At 41.4% G+C, this 17,331-nt stretch overlaps 1 long non-coding RNA gene and 1 pseudogene across 1 annotated transcript; one reads left to right on the top strand and one right to left on the bottom strand.

Annotated features, from left to right (window-relative positions):
• Positions 1-833: 833 nt before the first annotated feature.
• Positions 834-6,155, bottom strand: LOC135752860 (uncharacterized). Its single transcript, XR_010533352.2, has 5 exons — positions 6,085-6,155; positions 5,345-5,388; positions 5,223-5,266; positions 5,076-5,127; positions 834-1,013 (listed from the first exon to the last, which is right to left on the bottom strand). It is a non-coding gene; the product is annotated as an uncharacterized lncRNA (long non-coding RNA).
• Positions 6,156-7,504: 1,349 nt separating this feature from the next.
• Positions 7,505-11,462, top strand: LOC135752864 (uncharacterized; annotated as a pseudogene).
• Positions 11,463-17,331: the final 5,869 nt, after the last annotated feature.

The raw sequence follows: 17,331 nt of genomic DNA, 5'->3' as shown, positions 1-17,331 counted from the left end.
GAGAACCGGCTCAAAAGAACGATTCGTTCAAGAACCTAACATCACTATTCGCTTCTCGCGATCTCTACATGGATACAGTTCGGCTGGTTTTTCACTGTTCACTGTGTGTCTTCAGGAGGAATTATCGCCAGATCAGCCTCCGCCTGACGTGTCAGTTGTTATTCCAGCCAGGTTACCCATACAGAAATGTAATATATGTCAATATATGTAAATTACATATATAATATCAGTGCCCATGTATGTCTGCTGCATATATGAAAGTATATGCAAAATTCATATATGTAAAATATATAGACATATATGAAAAATATATTTCAAAATATAGCAAAAATGGCCGTTTTCATGTAAGTGCCATATATTTTCCCATATATGGACATACATGTGAAATATACGTAAGACACATATATGTATACATGCATATATGTACTTATTTCCATTGTACATACTTTCACTTATATTAGGGATACAAATATGCTTCTTATATGATGCCACCATGTACTTTCACTTATATTAGGGATACAAATATGCTTCTTATATGATGCCACCATGTACTTTCACTTATATTAGGGATACAAATATGCTTCTAATATGATGACACCATGTACTTTCACTTATATTAGTGGCACAACTATGTTTTTTTGCACATATATTTGTACTCATTCTACAGAACACACAATTCCAAGTCTTTTCAAATACAACCTTTACTGCATTTTTTTCAGCACAGACTTGACAAGTACAAACAAGTACAAACTTTTCAAGTAAAAACTTTAACTTCATTTAACATTTTTTTTCTTTTTAAAGCCTTTTCAAAGCGCTCACTTTTTTACCTCAGTATTACATTTTCAAACTTCTAGACACATTTAAAACATTCCCAAACTCACTCGCTGGGGAAAAACACACTCATTTTTAGTAAACATTTTTCCTGGAAATTGCCAGTCTTAGCTCTGCCATCTTCCCATTCAGGTTCTGTTCCAATCTTGCCAGCCGAAACGAGTGCTTTGACATAACTGCATCTGAGAAGGTAAATTTTAAAGAAAAAGTTTTAGGTATAAAGCAGACAAAACACTGGTGGATAAACTTATCACAAAGATAAAAAAAACTTTATTGCAGTTTCTTCTAGTGCAAGTCCGTAAAATTAAGTGACAAAGTACGTGAATAGGCAAGTAAGGCCACACTTAGTGCAAGCATGGCGGCCAGTTTTGCACCTATTTAATTTGCAGGCGAGATAGGGTCATAGTGCCAAACACCACCCTCCACCACCTCTCATCGAAACTATATTTTTTTACGCAGATTGTGAATTTGAACACATACATTGAAAATTCTGTAGCCCCATGAATGATTGTCCATTTGTTGGCAGATATCTCCACGGGTGTGGTTCGAAAGCAGGCACTAAGCCGAAAGGGGTGGTGGTAGCACAGCAGTTAAGGAACCTGGGTAATTTTTTGGATAGTTCTGCGGAATGATTTTAAATTTTTTTTAAAATATATAAGAGAATTTAAGCCGTAAATATTACAAAATTGCATCTAAAATAGTTACTTTTTAAAGGCTTACAATGAAAATGAAAACACCAAATCAATCAAGTGCTCTGAATTAAATTGGACCAACACGAACCAGATAGATAGAATTATAGTTTGTATATAAAATTACATATATTATTGTTTATAGTGTTATAGCAGAATAAAAAGCTTGTGTTAAAGGGACATTCCACTTTTTTTGAAAATATGCTAATTTTTCAGCTCCCCTGAGTTAAACATTTGATTCTTACCGAGAAAATATACTCTCAAACAGGCATAATAATCAGTGACTTTGCTGATGTAACATGGCTGCAGCAGGCGTAGTGATATTACACACTGCCCGAAAATAGTCCCCTTGGTTACTTTCAATGGCAGGGGACTATTTTCGGGCAGTGCGTAATATCACTACGCCTGCTGCACCCATGTTACATCAGCAAAGTCACTGATTATTACGCCAGAATGAGAGTATAGGTCTAACCATATCTGCCTAGAAAATAGCATCTTTTAATTTCCGTCGGTCTTAGTACACAATGTAATTACAGAAGAGTCTTAAGTTTTAAATAGGAAAAATATTGAAACTCTTTGGTTATTTTTAAGCACGATGATAATGGTCTGATCAGATTCAATGGATTGGATTGAATCAAATATTTAACTCTAGGGGAGCTGGAAAATGAGCATATTTTCATAAAAGGTGGAATGTCCCTTTAATACATTTTCGTTATGAAATTAGCATGTATGAAGAATTTCATAATCTTTTTTACAACGCAATGTAAACAAAGGCTTTGAACAGGTTCAAGGAAAGAAAACCAGAAACTTTTGATGTTTTGCAAAGAACAGAAACAAAACCAGAAACTTTCCAAAAATATATGTTCTGGAACAAAACCATTAATTGAAAATAATGGTAACCGGTCAATAACGTTATTTTTTTCAGTTCTTTGACAAGATTTCTGTGCAATTGGACTCTGTGAAGTTCACTTCCGGTCGTCGTTGACTCAGAGAAATGAGAAGCTTGCCACCAGCAGGTAGCCTACTCAAGCCCAAGTCTCTAATGCTCAATCATAAGAGGTTAATATTGTAGGCTACCAAGTATCTCAAGATGTTTGTTTGTTTTTTTTAATACTAATTAGTGGTGTAACGGATCGCAGTTGGTCAGTGATCTGTACAGATCACGACCCACAGTTCGGCTCGCATGCGATTTGCGGATTAATATGCAAATTTAAATAGGGTGAAAGTTGATCATTTGCACGTGTTTCAAAGGCTTGCAAATGTTAACACTTAAGTGATTTTAAACAATTTAACCACAAAAGGCGCTAAAATAAACAATTTTCTGTACACACAGACGCACATGGATTTGAATGTGTCCAGTCCAACTCCAATTAGGGCTGTCACTTTTTATTCGATATTCGAATATGCATTCGAACAAGATGTGAAATATCCGTATTCGAACTATAAATAAACCATCCGGTTTTTAAAATACCATGTGTAGCGCATTTTTTTACGTAACACCTTGTAATAGGAAGGAGGCTGAGAGTGAGACCAACGACGGCAACTGTGCGCAAGAAAGGGAATCAAATTGGACCAACATGAACCTAATGTGCATGTTAAGATAGAATTATAGTTTGTATATAAAATGACATATTATTGTTTATATTAAATATTATAGCAGAATAAAAAGCTTGTGCTAATACGTTCACATTATGAAATTAGCATGTATGAAGATACTTTCATCATTTTTACAATGCAATGTAAACTTTATATTAAACAACAACAGCATTTGTCTTGTAAACGGATTTGAAATGATCATGTGCTGACTGTCACGCGTCACATAGACAACAGAGTCAAGTGAGATCTGCTTAACTTAGCGGTAAGTTTAATTTTTTTCTCAAATATCAAAGGGTTTGTGCACTCTATCATTAAAACCGGTCAAGCAAACAGCACGCGCAGGGTTAATGTACTTGTCAATGACGGCTCACAAACGCGTGGGATAGGCTATGTATGTGTGCTTGTTGTCAAAGATCTTACTTCTCACAAACACGCTCAAGCGCGGGATATGTTTGCTTGTCAATGACGCGCATTAAATCCGCTGAGTTTTCCGCCGAAATCTGCGGGCGCGAATTCCGTTTGGGCTTCCTGCTGCTGTTTAAGTTATTGTCTGTACCTGTTCTGAATAGTTTTTTCATATAAGTTGTTATTTATAAGTTGATTACCTGCCGTTTCAAAAGTAAAAAAAGTAATTCAGACAGTCCTGTTTAGGACTGTCACTGTTAATAAATTTGTGATTGAATCTCCATTATGGTGTTTTTTTTTTGATGAGCGCGGGGGGCACCTAGATATTTGCATATATTCGGATCCATTGCATGACATTCGATATCCGTTCGAATTTGATTTTACTCAAAAGTTACAGCCCTAACTCCAATCAAACATGATTATCCCTATGCCCTTCAAAGATCAGAACTCTTGATGTATAAAATACATTTGGCGAATAAAGCACTGAAAAACATCGTAATTTTCACTTTATGTGGAGCGACTGTTTATGCAGCATCTTCTTCCTGAAGCGCCGTTTGGAATTCGTCCTCCGTCTGTGTGTGTGTGCGTGTGTTTAAGTGCACTCATTCAACAAATGTAGGCATGTCAGTTATGCCGCTTACATAATTTAGCCTTTTTAATGTTCGATGACACGATAGAGCCTTAACTTATTAGTCTACATCATTTTTCTTAAGTTTAATATCCTAATGATCAGCCTACTTATTTTTATGTCCCACAGTTGACATGGACGTTATTAACCGGTTCGGGAACTTTATTTTTTGTTCTAACCGGTTCAGGAACGTCAACTTTAGGGTTGAACCAAAAACCGGAAACGTTAAAATACTGTTTCTGTTTGGAACGAACCAATTGGGGAAAAAAATTCAGGTTCAAAGCCCTGATGTAAACTTTTTATATTAAACAACAACAGCATTTGTCTTGTAAACTGATTTAAAATGATCACGTGCTTACTGTCGCATGTCACATAGACGACAGAGTGAAGTAAGATCTGCTTAACTCAGCGTTAAGTTTTATTTCTCAAATATCAATGGTTTGTGCTCTCTATCATTTAAAACAGTCAAGCAAACAACACGAGCAGGGTTAATGTATATGCACACGCGCATACATAGGCTATGTATGTGTGCTTGTTGTCAGTGACGATTACTTTTCAGAAACACGCTCAAGCGCGGGATATGTGTGCTTGATTTTTCTCAAAAGTGACAGCCCTAATAAGATCCTTTATAAAGATAATACATTACTCGTATACAGACAGGAGCCATCTTAGAAAACAGTCTCGATTAGTCGAGCAACGAATGTCGTGCTATATACATTTGACACCCCTATAATCCCTCCCTCAATGGAAAAGCTAACCAAGCCAAAGTAAAGTGAGCTGACTTGACCTTACCTGTAGGGTACTATGCAATGGAAAAGCGCCATTAGGGTGCAAAACCCCTTTAACCATAAAACAGGGTTAAAATGACGTGCTGTCTCTGATATATTATATATAACTACAATATAAAAACGTAAGATTTACATTACCATAACATCTTCACTCTGAAGAGTCGCTCAGCTTCTTCTAACTCAGTCAAGTCTTTTAGAGAGTGATAGAGGTAATGTGAGATTAGTAGCTACTGAATACACTACAGTTTATACATTTAGTACATTACTTAATTACTTGCCATTTACCTTTTATTATGTACCGCGACTGGATAATCCATCCATTCGCTGACCTTTAATAAAAAAATACAAAGATAAACTTAATAATTTACACCTGTCACCGGTATCAACTGGCAGAAATTCACTCTTACCATACAGCATATGTGAAAGAACTCAGAAAATCACTCTGATGGGCCTACAAAAAGAGAAATAATAAAAGGGAAAAACACTGCGATTAGGCAAGGTTTAAGCCAAACATTAGTTGTAATTTTGGTGAGGTAGTATTGACTTCAGCCATGTCAAGCTATAAGTGCTTGCCTGCTTGCAATGTCTGCTTAAACACAAACATAACCCTCTCACTAAAATAAAAGTATAACTCTTACATAAAGATAAATATAAGGAATGTCAAAATGCATTAGATATGAACCTTTTAAATATATTATCTAAAACACACCACCTGTTGCCAGAAAGCTGTATTTATGTAACAGTTACATTAACAATGTCTGTGAAAATGTCTGTACACGTTATTTTTCTAGAATTATTTCTCAAGTGACTGTTTTAAACAAATTGTATTTTGTAAATTATGAGTTAACTGCATAAATAAGTGCCTTATTAATCACTGTTCCTTTAAGAACATGCTTCATAAGGTTAACCAGAATAATATAAACTGAAAGATTCTGAACAGTTTTGTGCATTGTGCAATAACATTAAATTAAGACATATTTACAAAAACACCCAAGAAAAATTAAGGATCAAACCATAGTAAACCGCAAGCTACAAGATTACTACGACAAAAACTTGCAAACCTCCCCTAACAGTAATGATTAATTAGGCTGTAACAAACTAGACAGCAAGAAACTTATGCAAAATATATTAAATATTTTAAACTTACTTCTAAAACCCCGCTGTGCTGTTGTCATCTTCTCAGTCCTGTCAGATTTTCCCGGTCATTTTTGTTCTTCTGCTCTTCTGCGCTTTTGGCCTGAGTGGCGATTGGCAACTGAAGGGTCATTAGCGCCTCCTACTGGACTGGGTGTAGCGCATTCAATAGGCAGTGGAGGAAGTTTTTATTATGTTCTTTTGACTATTTATTATTAATTAAGCAATACATTTAACACGATTTAATAATAATAATAATAATATGTAAATTTGCTTAACAAACACTATACTAAAAGATATAAAAGCAACCAAAAAATAACATTTGGTTATTTATTTATTTATTAACTTTACCAATCCCTGCACAAATAAAATAAAAAACTAAAATAAAATAAAATAATAAAATAAAAATAATAATGTAATTGATTTGTGATTATTAATAATAATCAGTATCAACTTATCACTGTTTGTTAATATACACAGACTTAGCTGGCAGTTTTCTGAACTAATGCAGTCATTTTTGTTCAAAGTAATTAAAATAGCTGTTGATTCCCCATAATGATCATACATTTCAAATCTTCTTGAACACTCACTTACATATTTAAAGATGATCTGACCAGATAATTTTTACTTGCTGTATAAAAGCAAAAACCTGTCTGATGGTGATCCTGGGGGGGTCTTTAGGTCACAAAACTAACAGGACTTCATAATATAGTATTTTTAATACAATAATGCAGTGCTTTCTTTGTCATTTTTGACAAATACATCCACAAAGTACCATAACCATATGCCACAGCTTTAAAAATGCATCAGTATCACATGCATGTATGTTTACATAAATTTATTAAATATGTGGAAAACAAATATGTATGTCACATATTTATAATTAATGTTGTCCATATATGCAAGAAACCAATATTATACTGTAATATATGCAGATATATGGTATCATATATTGATGACACCAAATATGTTTTTCACATGTTTGGACATATAAATGTTCATATATGTTGCATGCATATATTGTGTTCTCAGATAAGTCAAATATATGTATAGATATGTGGAAAACAAATATGTATGTCACATATTTATAATTAATATTGTCCATATATGCGAGAAACCAATACTATACTGTAATATATGCAGATATATGGTATCATATATTGATGAAACCAAATATTTTTTTCACATGTTTGGACATATAAATGTTCATATATGTTGCAGGCATATATTGTGTTCTCAGATAAGTCAAATATATGTATAGATATATGTCATACTATGTAAAATATAAGTACATATATGGCCATATATTACATTTTTGTATGGGTAGCTGTGTCTTTTTCTTCATGCATCTTCGAGCCGCCCACGCTCGTGCTTCCTTTTCTTCCCCTCATCCACGGCTGCCCGCCACGGATTTCTCCGTATTTTTCGCTGGGATGTCGCTTTCGAAAGCTTCCGCCACTCTCGGGAAGTCTTCATCACGGGCATGCCCGGCCGCGTGTGGAGCTTTAATCACCGCAAAAGATTCTCACGAGTTCTGCGTGGTTTGCTTGGGCCTCAAGCATGCAGAGGAAGCTCTGCTTAACCCGGAGAATTGCAGCCATTGCCTTTCGCTGCCGAAAAAGCTGCTGCGGCGCCGTCTTAAAGTTGCTGCGACCCAGTGTGGAGACGATGGCCTTTCTGGTTCGGATGAGGGGCTTGGTGAAGCGGACGCGCCACCGGAAACATCCAAAGGCACGTCCTCCCTCAGCTGGGCCGACATGCCCAATCCTGCTTTCCCAGAAGAGGACATCGTCCGGGAAATTGCTGCGTTAGCAGGCGAACCGGCCGGTTCCTGCGACGCTGACGACGTGGACCTTCTTGGGACCTCAGAGGACGAGGAGGCCATCCCGCCCTCTTGTGCTTCCCAGGTTAATCCCACCGCGGCTTTACCCCAGTCCATTCTCCTCGAGGTGTGTGAGCGCGCGGCTGCGCGGCTCAAAATCGAGTGGCCGGTTCCACAGAGCGCCACCGACCAAGAGAGGGACATTTATGATGGGAAAGTGCTGGGACCCCCTCCTGGCCCAAGGAAACAACTTTTTCCCGTTCTTCCTGCGTGCGCAAAACACATGAAGCACTATTGGAACGACCCGCTGGACCTGAAACACGGTCTCGCAGGCCTCGAGGTTAAGGATATGGCGGCTCACGGCCTGGGCGACCCGCCCACTGTCGAGCCTTCGATCGCCAGACACCTCAACCCCGTCCAGGGTGGGCTGCTCGCTCCCCCGAAGCCGGTCCTACCGAATAAAATGGACCGTTTTTTTGCGTCGGTTCTGCAGGCCTCTTACAAGTCCTCAGCCCTGGCGGTAAGGGCCCTCAACGTTTCCTCGCTCCTTTCCGCCTACCAGGCGGAGAATCTGGATGACTTGGGGGCCCAGCTAGACAAGGGGATTCCCTCGCCGACCTTATGGAAGGAGATCCTCACGGTTAACGACCTTGTTCTCCGTAACGCTCGACAGGCTGTCCAGGCTTGCGGGCGTTCTATGGCGCTCTCCGTGGCAGGGGAATGTGCGCTTTGGCTCAACCTGTCGGGCCTTCCCGACAGTGAGAAGAGGCGGATCGCTGGTGCGCCGGTTGAGCCTGGCCAGGCTCTTTTCGGCCCCGCCGTGGCTTTGATGCAGCAACGGTGTGATGACAAAAAGAAGGAGGACGAAGCTTTCAAGCTCTGCCTTCCCAGGAAGGCAAACACACGTCAGGTTCCCCCTGCTCGTTTCTCTAACCCCCCTGCTACGGGTCGGAACCCGCATCACAGTAAGGAAAGACCTTGCAACAAACCCCCCCCACGGCAAGGTAACCCACCACCTGCTAAACCCTGGGGAAACCCCCCCCCCTGCTGCGGCTGCGGCAGGGAAACCCCCCAACCCGACCCCTAACATCCCGAAACGCAAGCGGCCGGCCTGATGTTCATCCGTGTGGGGTACGGGGTCCTTGTTCACGGGCCACGAGCCCATCGGACTCTCCTTTAACCCCAGAGCTTCCGTCTAAGAGACGGAGGTTTTCTCACGATGGGGTCGACCACCCCCCTCAAGAGGCTGCCCAGCCCGTTTTTTCGGTGGACGTGTGTTCTCCCCCCTCGTTCAGGGGGTCAGTTGTGAGGAAATGTACAATAAGCACAAACATTGTTCCCCTCACCCAACAAATAAAGGCTTCGGCCCAAGTGTTCCCCAACACAAAACACACAAAAAATACCATAAACACAATAAAACAAACGAATTGAATGAATTCGTTTCAGAGAGAGGACATCTCTCTACAGAGAGAAAATCTCTCTCTGAACCCACGCATGTCGCCCCCTGTTTGTCCGCTAGATGGCGCCATTGCATCACAAATGAGTCAACCGGCCGCTCACCAGTTGAGCTGCGCATCCCGGCGCTGATAGAGACTCTCGCGAGTCACGAGCCAGCCTGGCGGACGGTAGCAGCGCCCGATTGGGTCATGAGAACAATCACGCAGGGCTACAGACTACAGTTTGTCAGAAAACCCCCGCTTTTCAACGGTATTCTCTTCTCTCACACAGTGGAGAATTCCGCTCACATTCTGACAGAGGAAATCTCCTCTCTCCTAATAAAAGGAGCGATTCAGGTGGTGCCCCCCGATCTGATAAATCAGGGGTTTTATTCTCGTTATTTCCTGGTTCCAAAGAAGGACGGTTCTCTCCGCCCTATCTTAGACCTCCGAGTGTTGAACAAACATTTAAGGAAATACAATTTCAGAATGTTAAACCACGGTTCTCTGGCCCGAGCAATAAAACAGAACGACTGGTTCACCTCGGTCGATCTGAAGGATGCTTTTTTCCACATAAGCATTTATCCGCCTCACAGGAAGTTTCTGCGTTTCGCATATCAGAACATATGTTACGAATTCACAGTTCTTCCTTTCGGTCTCTCTCTCAGCCCTCGGACGTTCTGTCTGTGCACGGAGGCGGCTCTCGCCCCTCTAAGAATGTCAGGTCTATGGATTTTGACATACATAGACGATTGGCTCATCATAGCCGAGTCGAAAGAGAAAGTGCAGCGGGAAACCCACCGTGTGCTCTCTCATATCACGTCCCTGGGTTTCAGAGTGAATGTGAACAAAAGCAATTTCACACCCAGTCAGAGTGTGATTTTTCTGGGGTTGGAACTGAACTCGGTCTCCATGCGAGCGCATCTTTCTCAGGAGCGCGTCCGCGCTTTAATGAATTGTGTGTCACAGTTCAGAGAGGGGGAGAGAGTGCAGTATCGTTCATGCCTCAGATTACAGGGTCTTATGGCCTCGGTTATTCAGGTTTTGCCTCTGGGTCTCCTGAGAATGAGACCATTCATGAAATGGGTTTTGTCACTACATTTCAGCCCGTTACGCGATCTCTGTCGCGGTGTCACAGTGACGCGCACCTGTTCGGCAGCTCTGCGCTGCTGGAGGAACGCAGACTTTTACGCACAGGGGACACCCTTGGGAACAGTTATGCTGCGAAAAGTCGTGACGACAGATGCGTCCCTAACGGGGTGGGGTGCAACCCAGGAGGGCAGAACGGTGAACGGGCTGTGGCCGGGCGGTCTCCGTTCAGCGCACATAAATTATTTGGAGCTCCTTACCATATGGAAAGCTCTGAATCATTTTCTGCTGCGTCTGCAGGGGCATCACGTGCTCGTTCGCTGCGACAATACTACAGCTGTGGCATACATCAATCGCCAGGGCGGTATGCGCTCATCGAAACTCCACAATCTAGCTCACAAGCTGTTAGTGTGGAGCAAGGGGGTTTTTCTGTTGTTACGCGCGACTCATGTTCCGGGAATTCTGAACAGGGGCGCGGATCTTCTGTCAAGGGGAAACCCTCTTTACGGGGACTGGCGTCTCCACTCGCAAGTGGTGTGTGCGATATGGAGGCGATTCGGACAGGCAACCGTAGATCTGTTTGCCTCGCGCGAAAATGCCCATTGTCCTATGTTCTTCTCGCTAAAGGACTCGGACGCACCCCTCGGGGTGGATGCACTGGCCCACCCATGGCCCGAAGTGTTGCTGTACGCTTCCCCCCTCTGTGCCTTATAATTCCCACACTGTCCAGAGTGAGAGAGAGAGGCTTGTCTCTCCTTCTGGTGGCACCCAGATGGCCCAAATCTCAGTGGTTGGCAGAAATAATCCCTCTGCTATATGCCCGGCCGTGGCCCCTCCCCCTCCGCACAGACCTGTTGTCTCAAGCGAACAGGGAAATTTATCACCCACACCCGGACAGGGTGGCTCTCTGGGTTTGGCCCGTGAGAGGACAAACTTAAACGCGCTGGGATTACACCCGCGCGTAATTGCTACTATTCAAAATGCCAGAGCCGTTTCTACACGGTCCTTATATGGTTGTAAGTGGCAAGTGTTTGAAGGGTGGTGTAATGAGCATGATCTCATATCTTATCAGTGCTCAGTCCCTGAGATTTTACGTTTCTTACAAAACCTTATGGATAAAGGCAGGTCTTTTTCCACAATTAAGGTTTACTTGGCGGCTATTTCTGCTTGTCACGTAGGGTTTGATGGCTCTACTGTCGGGCAGCACCCTTTAATCTGCAGATTTTTGAAGGGTGCCCGTCGTTCTTTGCCAGTCATCAGGAAGTCTGTCCCTGAATGGGACCTCTCCATGGTGCTGGACGCCCTGTCTCAATACCCCTTTGAGCCCCTGGGTGTAATTTCCTTTAAGCTGCTGTCTTTTAAAGTAGCTCTACTCTTGGCTCTAACGTTAGTAAAACGTGTTGGCGAATTGCATGCACTTTCTGTACACCCTTCATGCACTAAATTCTCTCTGAGTGGAGATAAGGTTTTTCTTAAACCTAACCCGGCATTTATGCCTAAGTGCTTCCCTGCGTTCCAATCGGAGGTGCTGGAGCTGTCCGCTTTTCACCCTCCTCCTTTTTCCTCTGCGGAGGATCAGAGGCTTAATGCTTTATGTCCTGTTCGTGCATTACAGACGTATATCGACGGGACTAGGGTTTTCCGGAAAAGTGACCAGCTCTTCATTTCATGGGCGCCCCCTCACAGAGGGAATCCCGTATCTAAGCAACGCCTTTCACATTGGCTTGTGGACGCGATTGCCTTGGCATACGAATCGAAGGGAGTGCAACCACCTGGGAATATCAGAGCTCATTCTACGAGGGGCGTGGCCACCTCTTGGGCTTTGTTTAGGGGAGTGTCACTGCAGGACATCTGCTCTGCTGCGAGCTGGGCTTCTCCCCACACATTCGTGCGTTATTATCGGTTGGATGTTACTAAAACCTCAGTAGCACATTCCGTTTTGGGTGTAGGGTCATCATAGCCCTTCACTGCTGCACACCTTTTCCTACTGTTGTCTTAGTAGGAACAAAGCGCATACGGGTTTTGAGCTCGTTCATGTTACCAAGCATGCATTCACATCTCTGCTCTAGTTAGTTTTTTGCATTTTTGGGTTTCCCTATGGTGTGTTTTTTACATAATTTCTGCCTTGCATGCGCACCACAGCCACTTGTGCGTGGGGCACATTATTATGGGACGTGTCGGGCACCGCCCCCCCGGGGCTGACCGTTCCATTTTTTATACTGGCTGTCATGCCTCACTGCGAGTGTGTTGGGCAATCGGGGAGCTGTCCATGTCTCTCCCATAGGTGGATCTCGAACACGAGATGATGAAAGAGAACAATAGGTTACTTTCGTAACCCCGGTTCTCTGAAACATCGAGTGGAGAGATCCACCAGCTTTGCCCCGCTTGCCGCACGAGAAGCGAATACACTTACTGAGGAGGAGCAGCGCGCATTGGCCTTATATGCCAGCAGGTAAGAGGGTGTGGCCTTACCTGGCGTTGGTTGCACGCTTCTGTCTGTCTAGCCAGACTTGGTGCAATTGGATGCTTCTGTAGAGGTCAGGTACGGATGCCCTTCCCATAGGTGGATCTCTCCACTCGATGTTTCAGAGAACCGGGGTTACGAAAGTAACCTATTGTTATATGAATAAGGCACACATTAACTTCTTTAGATAGATAAACACATATTAAATCTTTTACTGCAATACTACTTCTAAGCAAACACTTTAATCATTATTAAAAACCATCTGTTAGGGAAGAAAACACACACACACACACACACACACACACACACAAAGAACAAGCACAGGAGATTCTGTTCTTCAAGGTTGAGCTGCCATGCCCCCATTAAGTTATTCTGTATGCAACCTTCATTTCATTGGTTAATACAAATTTATCAAAGACAACATCTTATATTTATTACATCAATTATTCAATGATTAATACTGATTAAGTAAGAAATACATTGCATATTTTATCCTGTGAATATTAAAGCATTGGTTAATAACATGGTTGCCTGTTTACTTTTCCCCCTCAGGCCTCTCTCTTATCTTAACAATTTCCAGACGTACATTCCTCAGCATATGCTGTTTCTCCCCCAACCGAAACCACACAGACAACTTTCTTGTACTCAGCACAGAAATCTTTGTTGTAACAATACACATTAATTAAGATTATAAACAGCACGATTAGTAAAACAAAATCAAATCCCACAATTCCCTCTCTTGACCTCTGAAAGAGGTCACACATTTTCTTCTCCATCCTCCTCGAGGTTCTGTACAACTTCATTCTTGTGGACTCAAATCCACACAGGAAAAGTAAACTATAATATTATACGAAACTTTAAGAAAATCAACAGTAATGTAAAATGTAATAATTATAGAAAACTCAAAACTCTTAAGCATTAAAATGTTAATCAGGTTATAATGAATATATGGCAATTGTGATATTCAGGTCTCTAAACCCTTCTGTCAGGATTTCCAGCACTTTGTGGAAACCAATTTATCCAGGCCACACCCCAGCCGGGGAGTGGATACACTTGTTATGTTTTCTTTCTCACACCACTCTCTCATACATCTGAGGCTGTAGGTAAAATTCTCATATGTTGGTAAATCAGTACAATTTTGTTTTATTATTAAATGAAAAATCAATCTGCCGTCGTCCTCATGGGTAACTGCACATTCACCTGTGTGTTTGTTCTGTCTTACAACCTTTTGTGTACCGTACTTCGCTTTGAACTGTACGGCTATACCTGCTCCGTAGGCACAATCTGTGCTCACACAGTGTGCTAGGGGTTCTGTTACTGGGCTGGAAAAAATGTCACCTTTTTTATGCACAATTTTACAGTGTGTTTGTTGACTTTGTTGTTGGTGTTGTGTGAGTGTTACCACTGATGTTTCACTTCCTGTTTGTCCTCTCTGTATTCCAGCTGATTCACTTTCACTTTCAACACTCTCCCTCTCTTGGACCTGAGTCCTCAGGTCCACACCTGTGTCTGTTAGAAACCCAATCATCATTTTTAACAGCTGGGTCGTTCTCACAATTTCGTTGTTTGGTAGCCTGTTTAATCAGAGCAGTTAGTTTGACAAAGTAAGCGGCATGGGTTAGAGGCAGGATGGGATCCTGCACCAGGGCATTCCTTGGACCTGGAAACTGACGACCTGTAAGCAATTCAAATGGGGTGAAACCAGTAATCCTGTTAACAGAAGAGCGAATAGACATTAATGCAATTGGTAATGCCTCAAGCCATGTTATTTTTGTCTGTGCACAGAGTTTGTCAAGTCAAGTTTTAATGTCAAAGTCAGGTTCATTATTTCAGCTTTGCTCTAACATTGGGGTGATAAGCAGCCCCGAAACTATATTTCAATTCCAGTGCGTGTTTGTCAATTTTGTCAGATCTAACTTTGTCTTGGGAAACCATGGTTGGGGATATAAGTGGTTTATTAGGCAGTTGACAACAGCCACTTCATTAGGTACCTTCACAGCCTGTAGTATGTGTCAGGCTTTGCTAGCATTTACTATTCACCTTATTCCGCCACGCCCCTTTTTAATTCTTCGCTCTTCCGCATTTTGTCAACCGACTTCCGCTGCTAATATGGCACAGTGCATTCGGTGGTTAGTTTGGTGGTTAGAAGATTGTTTGTAGTTCACTATAACTTTAGTGAAATGACAAATATCGCTACTGCTGTAAATGGTTTAAATTAGGAGCACGGTTAAAACTTCATACGACGATTGGATAGTCTTATATTGTCCCATCAATCGTCTCGTGGTTAGACGATATGAAGCGGCCGCGGCAAGTAACCTGGCATATTTAATTACCTCGTCCTGTCAGGAGTTGATGGAGCAGCATTGAAAATTATTAAAAGTATGTCTACCAATATTTACACAGTGATTTCGTCTTTTTTATAGCAAATGTGCACCTTAGCCAGTCCAATAACTATTTCGTTTTTATGTGGTACCATGATAGAATTCATTTGCAAACTTGCCAACACTTATTCCTTCAAATCAGGAGACTTAAATCCTTTTAAGTGGAATCTACAAAGCTCACATATGATTTAAGAAATTCCTTACAGATAATATCTGATCACACTGTAAAGGTTTATATAAATGCATGACAGGTAATATCTGATCACATTGTAAAGGTTTAATATAAATGTATGACAGGTAACATCTGATCACATTGTAAATGTTTAATATAACTGCACAACATCTGATCACATTGTAAAGGTTTAATAACTGCATGGCAGGTAATATCTGATCACATTGTAAAGGTTTAATATAAATGCACAACAGATCACAATGTTAATGTTTAATATAACTGCATGACATCTGATCACATATAAAGGTTTAATGTAACTTTACAACAGGTAAAGCAAGACCACCCTGCAATAAATTAAGACACAGCTTTATCTGAGTCATCAGGAGCTGATCCCAAGCGTATATCTGGAAGCTGTTGGTGTATGTACTGGTAAAGTGCTTGGCGACTGTGTAATGGATGCAATATCAACCCTGTGTAAAGCTGAACCAAAGATGGTTGTTTCTCAGTAGAGATATGTACATTTGTGCCAGCTCAACACATTGAAGCAGTTTCTCGGACAGGGTTTACAGGACTAGGCCTTAATTATATTAGGACATTTTAGTTTTTACAAACAAACCCTACAAAAAAACAAGACTGGTGCGCATCTTGTGACAAAACAATGGCACTCATATATGTTGAGGTATGTCAGTAAAAGGTGTTTTTAAATTATTGTAGCTCAAATATGCATTTTAGCCTGGGACCAGGATAAGCCCTGTCTGGGAAACCGCACCATTGTTTTCCCATATCAGATGTAGGTTGCTTCAGGTTGAGTTGTGATTTTAAAGTGTAGTTGTGGTCAGAGACGGATAGATGCACCCATTGTGTTTCTGCATCACAGTTTAGGAACATGTTGATTGTATCATCCTCACAGTTGTCCACTGCATCACTAAACATCAATGCATCTGTGAAAATAATATAACCATAAACAGTTTTATGTTAGTATTTAAAATAAACTTGCATCATGAGAATTAATATATAAATGGCACCCATACTTAAACAGAACAGTGTGTAAGAGAGAGAGATGCATTAAAAAGAGACAGAAACATTATACACACAACCTTTAACTTCAGTGTTAAATAATACGTTGTTTAATAGGTCATTATCAATATCTGAATGAGAAATGAACTGACATTCTAGCATCTGAAATCTCAGTAACTTGTAGGAATCACGTGGGCTACTGTAAGAATGCAATGTACTATAATATCTCGTTGTACCATCGTAAATATAAAAATATAGGTGGACAATTAAAACCATTCAAATAGTTGCATTTTATAAACTAACGTTACTGATCTTAAGTGTATTTGTAGAACGGACTTCACAAATCTAACTTTAGGCGAACGAGCACAAAGTTAGCTAAGATAGCTTACCTGAAACTGGCCACCTTTTCAACACCCGGCGTGGTTTAAAGTTACCGGAACATCGTAGTCGAACCATTACTTGGGATAAGGGTGTTCCTCAGTTGGCTTAAAATTGGTAAGAAAGAAACATAAAGGCGCTCGAGTGAGCTTTTTAAGCTTAACACGTCGCCTTCAGTCACTGCCTCAGCTGCTCATCGTCTATGCGGCCGGAAGAACGTTGCCAAAATGAGCGAAATGGCGCCGCCCTTGTTGTCGTGAAAAATAAGGTGAATAGGCCGGCCTTTCCTGGTTTCAAACCCACCTATCTGCCATATGGCAGTCCCATATATACTGCACCAATCACATATGCAGAGTCACTATAAACAATCACCCTCTCTTCACCAGTGTAGTGCAAGGCTTTGATAACAGCTACCATTTCAGCTCTCTGTGCTGACTGCTTACCCTCCAATCTACCACTCAGTCTTGTTACAAAATCACCCTCAACTTGCTCAACCACAGC

The sequence above is a fragment of the Paramisgurnus dabryanus genome, chromosome 9, assembly GCF_030506205.2.
Source record: "Paramisgurnus dabryanus chromosome 9, PD_genome_1.1, whole genome shotgun sequence".
NCBI lineage: Eukaryota > Metazoa > Chordata > Actinopteri > Cypriniformes > Cobitidae > Paramisgurnus > Paramisgurnus dabryanus.
The sequence above is the reverse complement of the archived record's forward strand: the minus strand, read 5'-3'. Positions and strand labels throughout refer to the sequence as shown.